This window comes from Girardinichthys multiradiatus, chromosome 15 (assembly GCF_021462225.1).
Source record: "Girardinichthys multiradiatus isolate DD_20200921_A chromosome 15, DD_fGirMul_XY1, whole genome shotgun sequence".
Classification (NCBI taxonomy): Eukaryota; Metazoa; Chordata; class Actinopteri; order Cyprinodontiformes; family Goodeidae; genus Girardinichthys; species Girardinichthys multiradiatus.
In genome coordinates, this window is record NC_061808.1 from 25,201,903 (window position 1) to 25,215,037 (window position 13,135).

The window sequence follows — 13,135 nt, forward strand, 5'->3', positions numbered from 1 at the left end:
TAAAGCAAAATTCTCTCTTCTGGTTAATCGTTTCAGTGAATATCGATTAAAATAAAGGATTTGCCAATAAAGATGGCTAACCAATCAATCTGAGCACCTTGGGTTAGATCCCAATCAACAATAGAGAAAGTAACTGCAGGGCAAAGGAGACACCAGGGAGGACACAAACAGTGCAAACCACATAAGAGTTATAGTTAGAAGTCAGAGGGAAGGAGATACATCTAATCTCTGACAGTGAGGTTAGAAATGTAATCTGTGTTTGTGTTTCAGAGAGCGAGTGCACAAGAAAACCTCATGGTCACAGAGGTTTAATAACAGCCCATTCTTGAGACAGACGGCAATCAGGCAACAACTTCTTGTCAGAATAACAAGTCATGGCCGAGCCTCGCAGACCCCGTCCTGTGCAGCTAGATGTTCCCAAGCAATGGGGACAGATAAATATGCCGGGGTTTTAAAATAGGAAAATAAAGATTGTTTGCATTTATAATTTAGCGTCCAACTGATTATGTTTGTGCCCGGTACCAGCAGAAGCTATAGTGACACTGTGGCTAACAAATACAATAGATGGTGGAAAAAGTTTAAGCAATGGTGAAAAACTTCCAAAGTCCATGTTGACATAATGCAAATAAAGGATTGAAAGTGGACTGAGTCAGAGAAATGCTGTGTTTTTACTTCATTTAATGGCAATTTGAGTAGTGTTCAAGCTCGACTGAAAAAACACCTATTTAAATCTAGAAATGATCCATGTATTGATTCAATGTTAAAAGATGATTTGAGTAACTGCTTACAGATGAATAGATCATTCAAGCTTCTATCTGGCCTGCAAAGACAGCATTATTCACAGAGGCAGTGTAGAGAACCATCATAACTCTGGAGAATCTAGTGACAGAACAACTATTAGTCCTTCACTCAACAAAGAGTCTGAAGAAGAGAGCCATATGAACCAGGTGCTCTGGTTAGATGAGACCAAAATTCAACCTAATGATTTACATGCAAATCCTAGGTGTGGCATAAAAACTAACACTTCACATCCTCCTGATGACACATTCCCACAGTGAAAGATGGTAGTGGCAGCATCATGCTGTGACAATGCCGTATGTGGGTTGATGTGAAGATGAATGGAGCTAAATGCAGGGCAATCCAGGAAGAACACCTGTTTTAGGCTGCCAAAGGCCTCAGACTAAGGTAGAAGCTCACCTTCCTACTGGACGACAACCCTAAACACAACTCAGAGCAACCATGGAAATGGTTTAGATCAAAGCATGTTCATGTGGCGGCATGGTCCAAAGTTCAGACTCAAACCCAAAAAAGGATCTGTGTTGGGACCTGAAAATTGATATTCTCACACTCTATGTAATCAGACTGAGCTTGAGGTGGTTTTGCAGAAGAATGGGCAAAAATTTCAGTCTCTAGATGTGCAAAGATGGTAGACACATACCACAAAAGACAAGGGTTCTACAACGTACTGACTTAGGCAGGCTGAATACAAATGCAAGCCGCATGTTTTAGGCTATTAATCATAAACTGTTTTAAAAACTATACATACTTTCATTCCACTTTACAAATATATCCTAAGAATGCACAATATATTGCAAGCTTATCGCTACGGCAATATCACTGTACGTAATATCCATATATATGCATATTGCAAAAAACTGCCTGGACTGCAGCAGGTTTTAGCTAATTATTTAAGTAGGAGGCATTCAGGCTCTCTATGCCAGTAATATATTTGGGCACTACTACTGCTTGTCCAGTAACTGGGTAAACTACTTATCATCTGGGGTCTATGTTTGCTATGAGTGCAAAGCAAAAAATACATCAACAGTCTTCACTGATTTTGTTATTTATCACAAGTCATATAGTCATCATTATCATATAGTCAACATAAACAAATGTTTCCACATTGTGTAAATATACAGGTCCTTCTCAAAATATTAGCATATTGTTATAAAGTTCATTATTTTCCATAATGTCATGATGAAAATTTAACATTCATATATTTTAGATTCATTGCACACTAACTGAAATATTTCAGGTCTTTTATTGTCTTAATACGGATGATTTTGGCATACAGCTCATGAAAACCCAAAATTCCTATCTCACAAAATTAGCATATTTCATTCGACCAATAAAAGAAAAGTGTTTTTAATACAAAAAACATCAACCTTCAAATAATCATGTACAGTTATGCACTCAATACTTGGTCGGGAATCCTTTTGCAGAAATGACTGCTTCAATGCGGCGTGGCATGGAGGCAATCAGCCTGTGGCACTGCTGAGGTCTTATAGAGGCCCAGGATGCTTCGATAGCGGCCTTTAGCTCATCCAGAGTGTTGGGTCTTGAGTCTCTCAACGTTCTCTTCACAATATCCCACAGATTCTCTATGGGGTTCAGGTCAGGAGAGTTGGCAGGCCAATTGAGCACAGTGATACCATGGTCAGTAAACCATTTACCAGTGGTTTTGGCACTGTGAGCAGGTGCCAGGTCGTGCTAAAAAATGAAATCTTCTTCTCCATAAAGCTTTTCAGCAGATGGAAACATGAAGTGCTCCAAAATCTCCTGATAGCTAGCTGCATTGACCCTGCCCTTGATAAAACACAGTGGACCAACACCAGCAGTTGACACGGCACCCCAGACCATCACTGACTGTGGGTACTTGACACTGGACTTCTTGCATTTTGGCATTTCCTTCTCCCCAGTCTTCCTCCAGACTCTGGCACCTTGATTTCTGAATGACATGCAGAATTTGCTTTCATCTGAAAAAAGTACTTTGGACCACTGAGCAACAGTCCAGTGCTGCTTCTCTGTAGCCCAGGTCAGGCGCTTCTGCCGCTGTTTCTGGTTCAAAAGTGGCTTGACCTGGGGAATGCGGCACCTGTAGCCCATTTCCTGCACACGCCTGTGCACGGTGGCTCTGGATGTCTCTACTCCAGACTCAGTCCACTGCTTCCGCAGGTCCCCCAAGGTCTGGAATCGGCCCTTCTCCACAATCTTCCTCAGGGTCCGGTCACCTCTTCTCGTTGTGCAGCGTTTTCTGCCACACTTTTTCCTTCCCACAGACTTCCCACTGAGGTGCCTTGATACAGCACTCTGGGAACAGCCTATTCGTTCAGAAATTTCTTTCTGTGTCTTACCCTCTTGCTTGAGGGTGTCAATAGTGGCCTTCTGGACAGCAGTCAGGTCGGCAGTCTTACCCATGATTGGGGTTTTGAGTGATGAACCAGGCTGGGAGTTTTAAAAGCCTCAGGAATCTTTTGCAGGTGTTTAGAGTTAACTCGTTGATTCAGATGATTAGGTTCATAGCTCGTTTAGAGACCCTTTTAATGATATGCTAATTTTGTGAGATAGGAATTTTGGGTTTTCATGAGCTGTATGCCAAAATCATCCGTATTAAGACAATAAAAGACCTGAAATATTTCAGTTAGTGTGCAATGAATCTAAAATATATGAATGTTAAATTTTCATCATGACATTATGGAAAATAATGAACTTTATCACAATATGCTAATATTTTGAGAAGGACCTGTATATCTAATATCATGCAGCTCTAGTTTAGCCCATAAAATCTTATTAAAATACATTGTATTTTGTGGTTTTAATGTGAGTGTTAAAAAGTTCAAATAGTATGATGGTTTCTTACTGTACAGTAGTCCTGAACTGCCTGTGTTCTATCCAAACCTTATTCAATATACTCTCCGATAAAAAGGGACTGAAAGTGGTTAAGGTAACAAGAAGATGTTGATTTTTATTCCTTAAACAAACTACAATAAGCAACTTTCAAGAGCAGAATACCACCACGAGTTCACAGACAAGGTTAAATACACAGTAATGAATTCCTTCTGACAGGGCTGCTCGCTACCATGTATTATGGGCCTTGTAGTTTTCAACAGCATACTAACACCAGATTTCTATTTCCATGACTACAAAGCAGAGAACAAATTAAGGCAGCCAGCGCATTTTTCAAAGTAGAAAAAGCAATGAAAGAAGAACAAATATAAACATGCAGGACATCACTACGTGCACTTTAAGGTCTAGTATGGAAAATCTCAATATATTTAAGAGTTTTTAATGTTTAAAATCGAGATTATTACATTTATTTGTGATATTTTGAGTGTGATGTTTCTTGTTTTTCCATTTCACCTCTAGACATGCTCTTCACTTCTATAAAATGCTAATTCACCAACATTTTAAAATCAAATACAACTCTGTGTGCTGCATGTCCTTAAATTCTGAGCGTTAGGTGCGGGTTAGATCTGGATTACAGTTTCTATCCATCCATTCTGTGCATAACTGTTGTTCTGTAGGGAATTGCTTGGGACCGCCTATCCATGTGTGATGCAGTCCATGACTGGCTAGAAAAACAAAGACAAAGGCAGACAAGCCTGCTCATATTCATACCTGTGCCCAAATCATAATCGCTGTTTGAACCCAGCATGATTTATAACTTTGGAGTGGAAATCAGAAGACTTCAGTGGAAGCCACACCAGCTCAAGCCAAGCAGGCAGGACAACTTGCAGATTCTGCACAGACAGGCCCCAGTGGGCAGCAGGTTCAAGCCTTAAAAACACCCTTCATGTTAGGTAACAGACCTACATCCTGCATTTTAAAGCCAGCCAGTAAATTACAGCATACCATTACATATCACACGTTTCCCCCAGCTGAAGCTTAAAGAGGTGAAATATAAGTTAAATGTTTGTGATGAGGTGGAACAGCCCAGATAGATTAGATCTGGGTAAAACTGAGTATAGTTCATCAGACTTTCTAGGAACTTCTGGTCCTAGAAAGTAACTAGAAAATAACTTCCTATTTTACTAGGATGTAAATATGATGTGACAATGAGCTCCTTTCTTCAAACTAGGAAAGACAAATGAACATGACATTCAAATTAAAGGTATTTGTTTGTGGGTCACCTGATCTTACTCATCAGCCTATGTCTAAAGATAATATTTTTATTTTCAGAACAGATTAAACACATTACTTTATAATCTGGTTCTTTTTAAACCAAACTAAACTTTGAGATTAAATTCTTCTTCTGCAGCTTATTAAGCCTTTATGAAAATAAATTATGAAAGCGAAGAATCACTTTTCCGTGAAATTAAAGAATATACAGGTGGCTATGTTCAAAGGCGTATGAGTCACATATTCAGAACACATTGCATGATAAAAAAAATAAATAAGTTGCTGGCTATCAAAACCACTCTCATCATCACCCTGTATTTCACCTGCAAATAAACATCATCCACTCGCTTCTGCCGGCAAGTTTCAGGGTTCCTTGTGGAGCCACATCAAACGCAACGCACGCATCAAAAATAAATAACCGGTCAGGTGAGGAAGCTGAGAGCTTCTTACTTCACATTTTCCGTGCCAGATGGGCTGAACCCGAGCCGCCGCGCTGGCTGGCACACAGAGTCCGATCAAGAGGAGGTAAGAACCTGAACCATTAGATCACTGCTCCTGTTTTCACCGGGACAGTCTCTCCAGCTTTGATCTGGATTGGCCACTGATGCAGAAATCCACACGTTTGTATTAAGAGTGTAGAAATATGCAGACAGAGGCCCAGGAATACGGCAGGATGGAGTGTACAGTACAGCCTGCCGTAGCTGCCCCTCTGAAGTAGCCAGCCAGGCTCTAAATACGGGCTGGGGAGAGGAGGAGATGAGGAGGAGGGGGCGCTTTACCATAACACACACAACTAAAGGGCAGTCACCCCTATCCTGAACACACACCTATGATTGTCCGGGTTGTGTATTACTCACACGGTGGCTGTAACGGTCGCGGTCCTGGTGGAGCGCTGGGAGGTTACGGCTCGCAGCGGCAGCCCCGTGTGTCGCTTCTGCTGCACGAAGCGGAAAAATGGGCTCCGCGTTCCGTTCCTGGCGGTCGGAGCAACTTCAGACAGCGACGCGATACACCGAGGTGTTAACTCCTTCCCTTTCCTCCTTTTTCACCAGGCAGAATGGGGGGGGGCTGCAAATCCGCAGCGAAGGAGGGAGGCAAGGCGGGGAGGTGGAGGGAGTCGGGACTGGTGCGGCGGCGGAGCTCCGCGAACTGGGAGAGCTGGGGAGGAGTGGAGCGGGGAGGACGGTCGGTGGCGCTGCCTGCTAGATCTTCTCTCTCTCTTTGTGTGTGTGTGTGTGTGTGTGTGTGTGTTTGTGTGTGTGTGTGTGTGTGTGTGTGTGTGTGTGTGTGTGTGTGTCTGTGCTTCCTGGTTGGGCTTCCACCGAATAACAGAAACTTAATCTAAAGGCAACAGCGCCAGCACGGACCGGCCCGACTGGCTTTATGGACCAACAGCTGTTCCTGGATCAGAAGGTGCGGTGCGACGGGAAACTAAATATGTGCAAATTTCTCGGTTCCTCTCCATTAAAACGCTCTGCGCTACATGCTGAGAGATTAATGTCAGGCCACTGCCACCAGTACACCTACCGAGACCCGAGTCAACCACCAGTGTTTTACTTTTAGATCTATTTTAACAGGTGAATAAAAGAGACCTACAGACTAGAGTGGTTTTAGTGTCAAAACTCAACACTTAGTATAGTTTACTGTGTAAACGAATGTCATTCCGTTCCCTTTAGATTAAATTATTAATAATAAATTAGATCAAAAAGGAAATCCGACTAAATGTCTATATGAGATGAGTTTCTGTAAAATGTTCAGAAAATTCAACACTTTACTGTGTTGATGCGGTAACATGACTCAATAAGAGGTCTTACTGTAATAGTTATCACAAGAGCTGCAACCCTCCAAATAACAGATTAAAACGGTTTCCTTGATAGAGATGGTAGGTTTAAATCCAACATAAAATTAAGGAATTACAAGATCATGCCTAGTATTGCATCACAGCATATGTTTCTAGCCTTCATCGAATACTTATTAAATAAAAACAAAGAACATCAAAGTACATGCTCCTGGTTGATATGTTTTTAGACAAAAAACAGTGGGTGTATTAGTTTGGTTGCATTTAGTGAATAGGAAAAAAAACAAAAAAACTGCCAATTACTATTCAGAGCAGATCAAGAGAAAATTTACAGGTTCTGGTCTCTGGCCAGTTCTTTGCAGCATCTCTAATTGTTACAGACTTAAAAAGGAACTAATGGAAACTACACTGCTCTTCTGTAAAAATAGAAAATTACAGGAGGTACCATTTATTTATTCTTCATCGCTTCCAAGAAGCCACTACATCTTAGAATTTTCTAGGCTTTCTGGCGATACCTTAGTTTTTTCCTGGACATTGAGGGCTTCTAGTTATTTTTAGTGCTTTTATCTGACAGTTTTCAAGGGAAATGAATGTGTCCATTTAGCAACTTTAACCTTTACTGGCCCATCCATGCAAAAACATCCTAAAGAACCTTAATAGTACCCTTAGAGACTTTTTGACAAGCAGCATATAATTACATTATTGCCATTTTTAGTTAAATCTACAAAACCCTTCACAGTTAGCAGTTTTCACACAAACTAGATGATTTTTTTCAACCAAAATAAGCAACTACAACAATGTCTTATTTCTCTCTACTTTATGAGAAAATCTCCAACAAACATTTGTTTATGTTTTATGTTTTAAGGATGAGAATTTTTGTTTTTCTGTCTCCGTATTAACCTTGCCCCAATCTGCAATGCAAAAAAGTTAAAAATGCTATTTTATGCTGTGTCAAACAACGTAATTCTTGGTCATTTTTAAAAACAAATATACAACTGAAATGCAAACAAATAGTGTTTTCTCAACCCAAAAAAAAAAAAATTTAATGTTTTTTTAAATAGGTTTGTTATACGTGGACACAAAATTGTTCATGTTTTGAGTAAAGTTAATAGAAAATAGTTGAGTAAAGTTAATGGGACAGAGTTAAAATGCCATTTCCAGAAAAGCTCTATAAGACTTTCAGAGCATTTGGAGAACTGAACCATTGCCAGACCAATTTAAAACGATCAACAAAGTCTGGCATCTTGGAGGCAAAGTATTTGCAAATAAGGAAAAATATGAAAATCCTTCACAGTGTTGTTGATCTTAACCAATATCTTCAAATCTCTGTTAAAAATTGATAGTTTTCATTTGTTTATTTGAATTTTGCCATAATTCAATCGTTTAGTATTTAGAATTATATTAAAAGCCTATTTGAACAATATGAACAAAACATAAAGAAGGGAATCCACACATGCTCTATATATTAATAAAGGAAGAGGAAGTGGCAGTCAGCTGAGTCATAACTAGCACTAGCTACCTCTTTCAGTTTTACTTGTCAAAAAGTTATAGTTTTAATAGTTTACTAAGATTTCATCAAATGATATCCCTGCTGAACAGTTTTTGAATCAATATGTAACTTTGTCATTCTAAATAAAACAAGGTTAATTACTGAAAGTTACCATTTGTACAACAGTATGAGTGTTTTTTTCCTTGTCTGTCATTATGGCTGAAAAGGTTATGGCCCCATTAAATTGGCAACTCTTATAAAGATGCTTACAAAGCTTTAAAACAATTTGTTGTCATTGAGACTGTGTCCCAAAGATGCCATGTCTTATTGCACTTCTCTAATTGTGAGCTTTTTTTTTTTACTTCTTTTGCCATCCTCCTCGTTCTACATGGTGCTGAACTGTTAATTTTGGCAGTACATTTAATTTTAGCATTAGTCTATTGACTAAAATGTCATTTCAGCAGACTGCTCCCAAAGAGAAGTGTCTTTATTGGCTAGTTTGTGACTGGATTACCTCTTCCTCTAACATTTAAGTCATAGTTGTATTCGTTGACATAAATGGCAAATGTTTACGTTCCAGTTCTTGTCTTTCTAAATTTGATTTTATTTTGCTTTTCGTACATAAAATGGTCATTAACACAATACCTTCTTCACAGTTTTATTCAATAAAATTAAAAGTAATGCTGAGTCTGCATATGGGTAAATTTAGAGGAGCAGCTATTTTTTGCAGGCATTTCCTGATTTATTTTAAAAAAGGTATGTTCTCTATTGTTCCCTATTTTGAAGAGTGACTAAGACAAAGGAGCCTGTGTGTAACATCATTTAAACATGGATTACTAATTAACAAAGTCTAAACATTCTGATAATTGTAGAATATGTTATTATATATATCTATGATATATTCTAGAATTGTGCCACTCAAGGTGGCAGCTGGTTGGAGTAGCTCTACTTTTTATTCTGACAAATTCTTTTTAAGAACTCAAATTCCTCTTGTGTTGGATAAAAATAGGTTTTTTTGGAAGATTATTCTCTCCGGTATCAGATGCTGTGCAGCTGGAAGGATTTTGCTGAACTCTTTTTACTTTTGGACATTTTTTAGGATGCGTCACCTAGCAACAGGGTTGTTTTTTTTTTTACAACCAAGAGCAGCTGATTAATATCTCAAAAGCTCAAATCCTTGATGAGTTGAAAAGGAGGCACCATGGATGCAGAGCAGGAGCAAAGAGAAGAGAGATAAAGAGGAAGTTCAAACCATCTCTTCCATAGATAATGATGGGCAATGTGAGATCATTGGTAAACAAGCTGAATGAACTCTAAGTCCTACAAAGGACCCAGCCTGAGTATCAGGAATGCAGTATTATGTTTTTCACTGAGACATGGCTGCAGGATCATATCCCTGACTCCAGCGTCTCTCTGCCAGGGTTTCTGACCATAAGAGCAGACAGATACGGAGAGGAGCAGCAAACACAAAGGAGGTTGACTGGCGGTACTTGGGAACAACAGATGGTGTCATCCAGGGCATGTTACTGTGAAGTGTCGTCTCTGCAGTCCAGATATTGAACTGTTAGCAGTAAGTTTTCATCCATATTATTTACCCAGAGTTCGACAGTGTTATTTTGGCAACAGTTTACGTTGCACCTTTAGCTGTTGCTGATGCTGCATGTGATGCCATCAGCTCACTTGTTGCTAAGCTACAGACACAACATCCCAATGCGTTTGTGGAAATATTTGGTGATTTTAACCAAGCTTCACTCTCTGCTACACTTCCAACGTTTCAACAGTTTGTCAGCTGCCCTACCAGAGAAAAGAAAGCACTGGATTTGTTTTATGCAAATGTCAAGGACTCATACATCTCTACAGCAAGACCTCCTGTAGGCAAATCGGATCACAATCTTTCCACAATCTTATTTTTCTCTGCTTGAAATATAAGCCCCTTGTTCAGAGGCAACCTGTAACAAAGAGGACTGTGGGAAGATGGTCACAGGAAGCTGAAGAAGCCCTGCGAGGTTGCTTTGAGGATACAGACTGGGACGCACTGTGCCAGCCACATGGAGAGGACATCAATGCCATAACCATAACCAACTATATAAACTTCTGTGTGGATAACACCATCCCCTCCAGAACAGTGAGATGCTTCCCCAATAACAAACCTTGGATCACCAGTGACCTGAAGGACCTGCTTAACAAGAAAAAAGAGCCTTCAGAGAGGGAGACAAGAAATGATTGAGGAGTATACAGAAGCAACTTAAAGTCAAGATAAGAGACAGCAAGGAGGTGTACAAAAAGAAGCTGGAGAGCAGGAGTCAATAAACTAAAGACATTCTTCAATAGGTTCAGTTCAGAAACAAGCTCAGCATCCTTCTCTCCTGCTCACAACCAAAGAGACATTCCACCCTCCTTTGACCCACAGCTTTCCTGTCACACCTCAAATGTTTTATCTTCCAGCTCAGCCATGGACCCTTCAGCACCTCTTCAACCTTAGCCTGGCCCAGAAGAAGGTTCCAGTGTTGTGGAAGACCTCCTGTCTTGTTCCGATAACAAACTCACCCATCAGACCTTTTGCCCTGACATCCCACATCATAAAGGTCCTAGAGAGACTCCTGTTGGCCCACCTGAGTAAGCAAACAATAAACTATCAAGACCCCCTTCAGTTTGCTTATCGCTGTGGTGTTGGAGTTGAAGATGTCATCATACACCTGGTTCAACAAACCCAATGTCATCTGGACAAAGCCAGCAGCACTGTGAGGATCATGATCTTTGATTTCTCCAGTGCATTTAACACAATTCAACCTGATTTTCTTTGTCAGAAACTCTAGAAGACTCAGGTGGAGGCCTCAACAATCTCCTGGATCAAAGACTACCTGACAAACAGACCACAGTTTGTGAGACTGAAGGGTTATGAGTCTAACCAAGTAGTCAGCAGCACAGGAGCACCACAGAGGACTGTACTCTCACTATTCCTTTTCACTCTGTACACCTCAGACTTCCAGTACAAGACAGACACCTGTCACCTGCAGAAATACTCAGATGATTCTGCAGTCGTGAGGTGGATCAGAGATGGACAAGAAGCTGAGTACAGGAAGGTGGTGGACCACTTTGTGGCATGGTGTGGAAACAATCATCTCATTTTGAACGTGACTAAAACAAAGGAGATGATTGTAGATTTTAAGAGAAACAGGAATAAGTCAAAAACTATTTCTATCATGGGAGAAGAAGTGGAGGTGGTGGAGGAGTATAAATACCTCGGTGTTCACCTGGACAACAGACTAGAGTGGACATGCAACTGTGAAGCCATCTACAAGAAGGGACAGAGCAGACTGTTCTTCCTGAGGAAGCTTAGGACCTTCAGTGTTTCCAGCAAGATGCTGCATATCTTCTATAAGTCTGTTGTGGAGAGTGTGATCTCTTCTGCCATCATCTGCTGGGGTAGCAGCATCAGGGACTTAAAAAAGCTCAACAAGCTGATAAAAAAGGCTGGCTGTGTTCTGGGGACTCCTCTGGAACCTCTGGAGATTATTGTGCAAAGAAGGATTCTTCATAAAACGAAGAACAGTATGGAACCCTGAGCATCCTCTTCATGAGACTGTCCTACAACAACAGAGTGTCTTCAGTCAGATGCTTCTTCAGATCTGCTGTAAGACGGAGCGCTACAGGAGATCCTTCCTGCCCACAGCCATCAGCATCAACGGCTCTTTGAAGAAACCTGCATAATATGAGCTACAACAACATTTAATTTCCCTTTGGGATGAATAAAGTATTTTTGAATTGAATTAAACTTAAAAAAGTGAAATATAGATAACAAAAATGAATAACATTTATAGGAATTTTTGGGCTTTCAGATGATTGTTGTACTGAGGATTTTGGTATTTCCCAACATGTTTTTACTCCTAATGAATAAACTTACTATGTTTCTGCAGTAAAAAAATGATTTGTTTAAGGGATTATTACACACCCTTATCATCATAGGTGCCAATAAATGCTGAGGGTGCTGTACTTCAGTGATTGAGTCTAACTAATCTTCATCGATTTGCCACTTTTTAACCACAAAACTTAAATCTGAGCTCTTTCTTATTCCTTCTTGTAAAAAAGATACAGTACAGGCATGGACTGTCATTTTAATTCCATATTACCTGTAGATTGTGTCTGTTTTATCTTTTACTAATGCCACAGAAGTGCTTAAAAAGCTTTTCTGTTGAGTGTTATGTAATCTGACAGAATCAAACGCTGCCATCAATGAAGCAGCCACTTTTCAACTTAATCTCAACACCAGATCTCTTTCAACACTAGAAATGGAAAATAATCTTGACAAAAAAAAAAAATCAGACAAGGTGAAGCGGCCAAATGCACACACATGCAGCATGAACCTGCATGTATAGAGACTGAATCAATAAACACAATTGCAAAAGTATAGGCTGAGCTTTTAGTGCTTTACGAAAGCAGTGCGAATGATTTTGTCACTGTACAACATTAAATAACCAATATGTCAGATTTTTACAGAAGCTGATCTAATCAGCTGTTTTATAACATTTAAAAAGATAAAAACAAAAGTGGCACAGTGGTTTGAGCGAGCAAGTCTCTGCACAAGCCCCTGGGTGCAACTTGCATAGTCTTACCCTATGATACGATGCTGAGAAAAAGTATTTGTGCCTTTACAAATTTCTTCTGTCTGGCTTTTTTGTTACTCTTAAATGTTTCAGATTATCAAACTAATTTTAAAATCAGACAAAGATAATCTAACTAAATACAAAATGCAATTTCCAAATGATTATTTCACTTAAGGGATAGGAGCTATCCAGAGCAGTCTGGTCCTATGTGGAAAAGTATTTGCCCCCTAAACTTAATAATTGGTTGTGCCATCCTCAGCAGCAACATCTGCCTTCTGGCATTTGCACCAACTGGCAATTAGATTTTTTTCTACAGGAAACTGGAAACCTTTGTCCCACTCTTCC

The 13,135-nt window shown here is 39.9% G+C and overlaps 1 protein-coding gene across 2 annotated transcripts in view; it reads right to left on the reverse strand.

Moving 5' to 3' along the window:
- Positions 1-13,135, reverse strand: part of LOC124881697 (bromo adjacent homology domain-containing 1 protein-like) — a 67,471-nt gene that overhangs the window by 34,079 nt on the left and 20,257 nt on the right. Inside the window, exon 1 of one of the 2 annotated variants that reach the window (XM_047387423.1) lies at positions 5,757-6,138. The exons of the other annotated variant lie outside the window; for it this stretch is intronic. The gene's annotated coding sequence lies outside the window, so the exon portion shown is untranslated. Of the gene's footprint in view, positions 1-5,756; positions 6,139-13,135 lie in introns of those variants that run through there. 2 annotated transcript variants of the gene reach the window in all.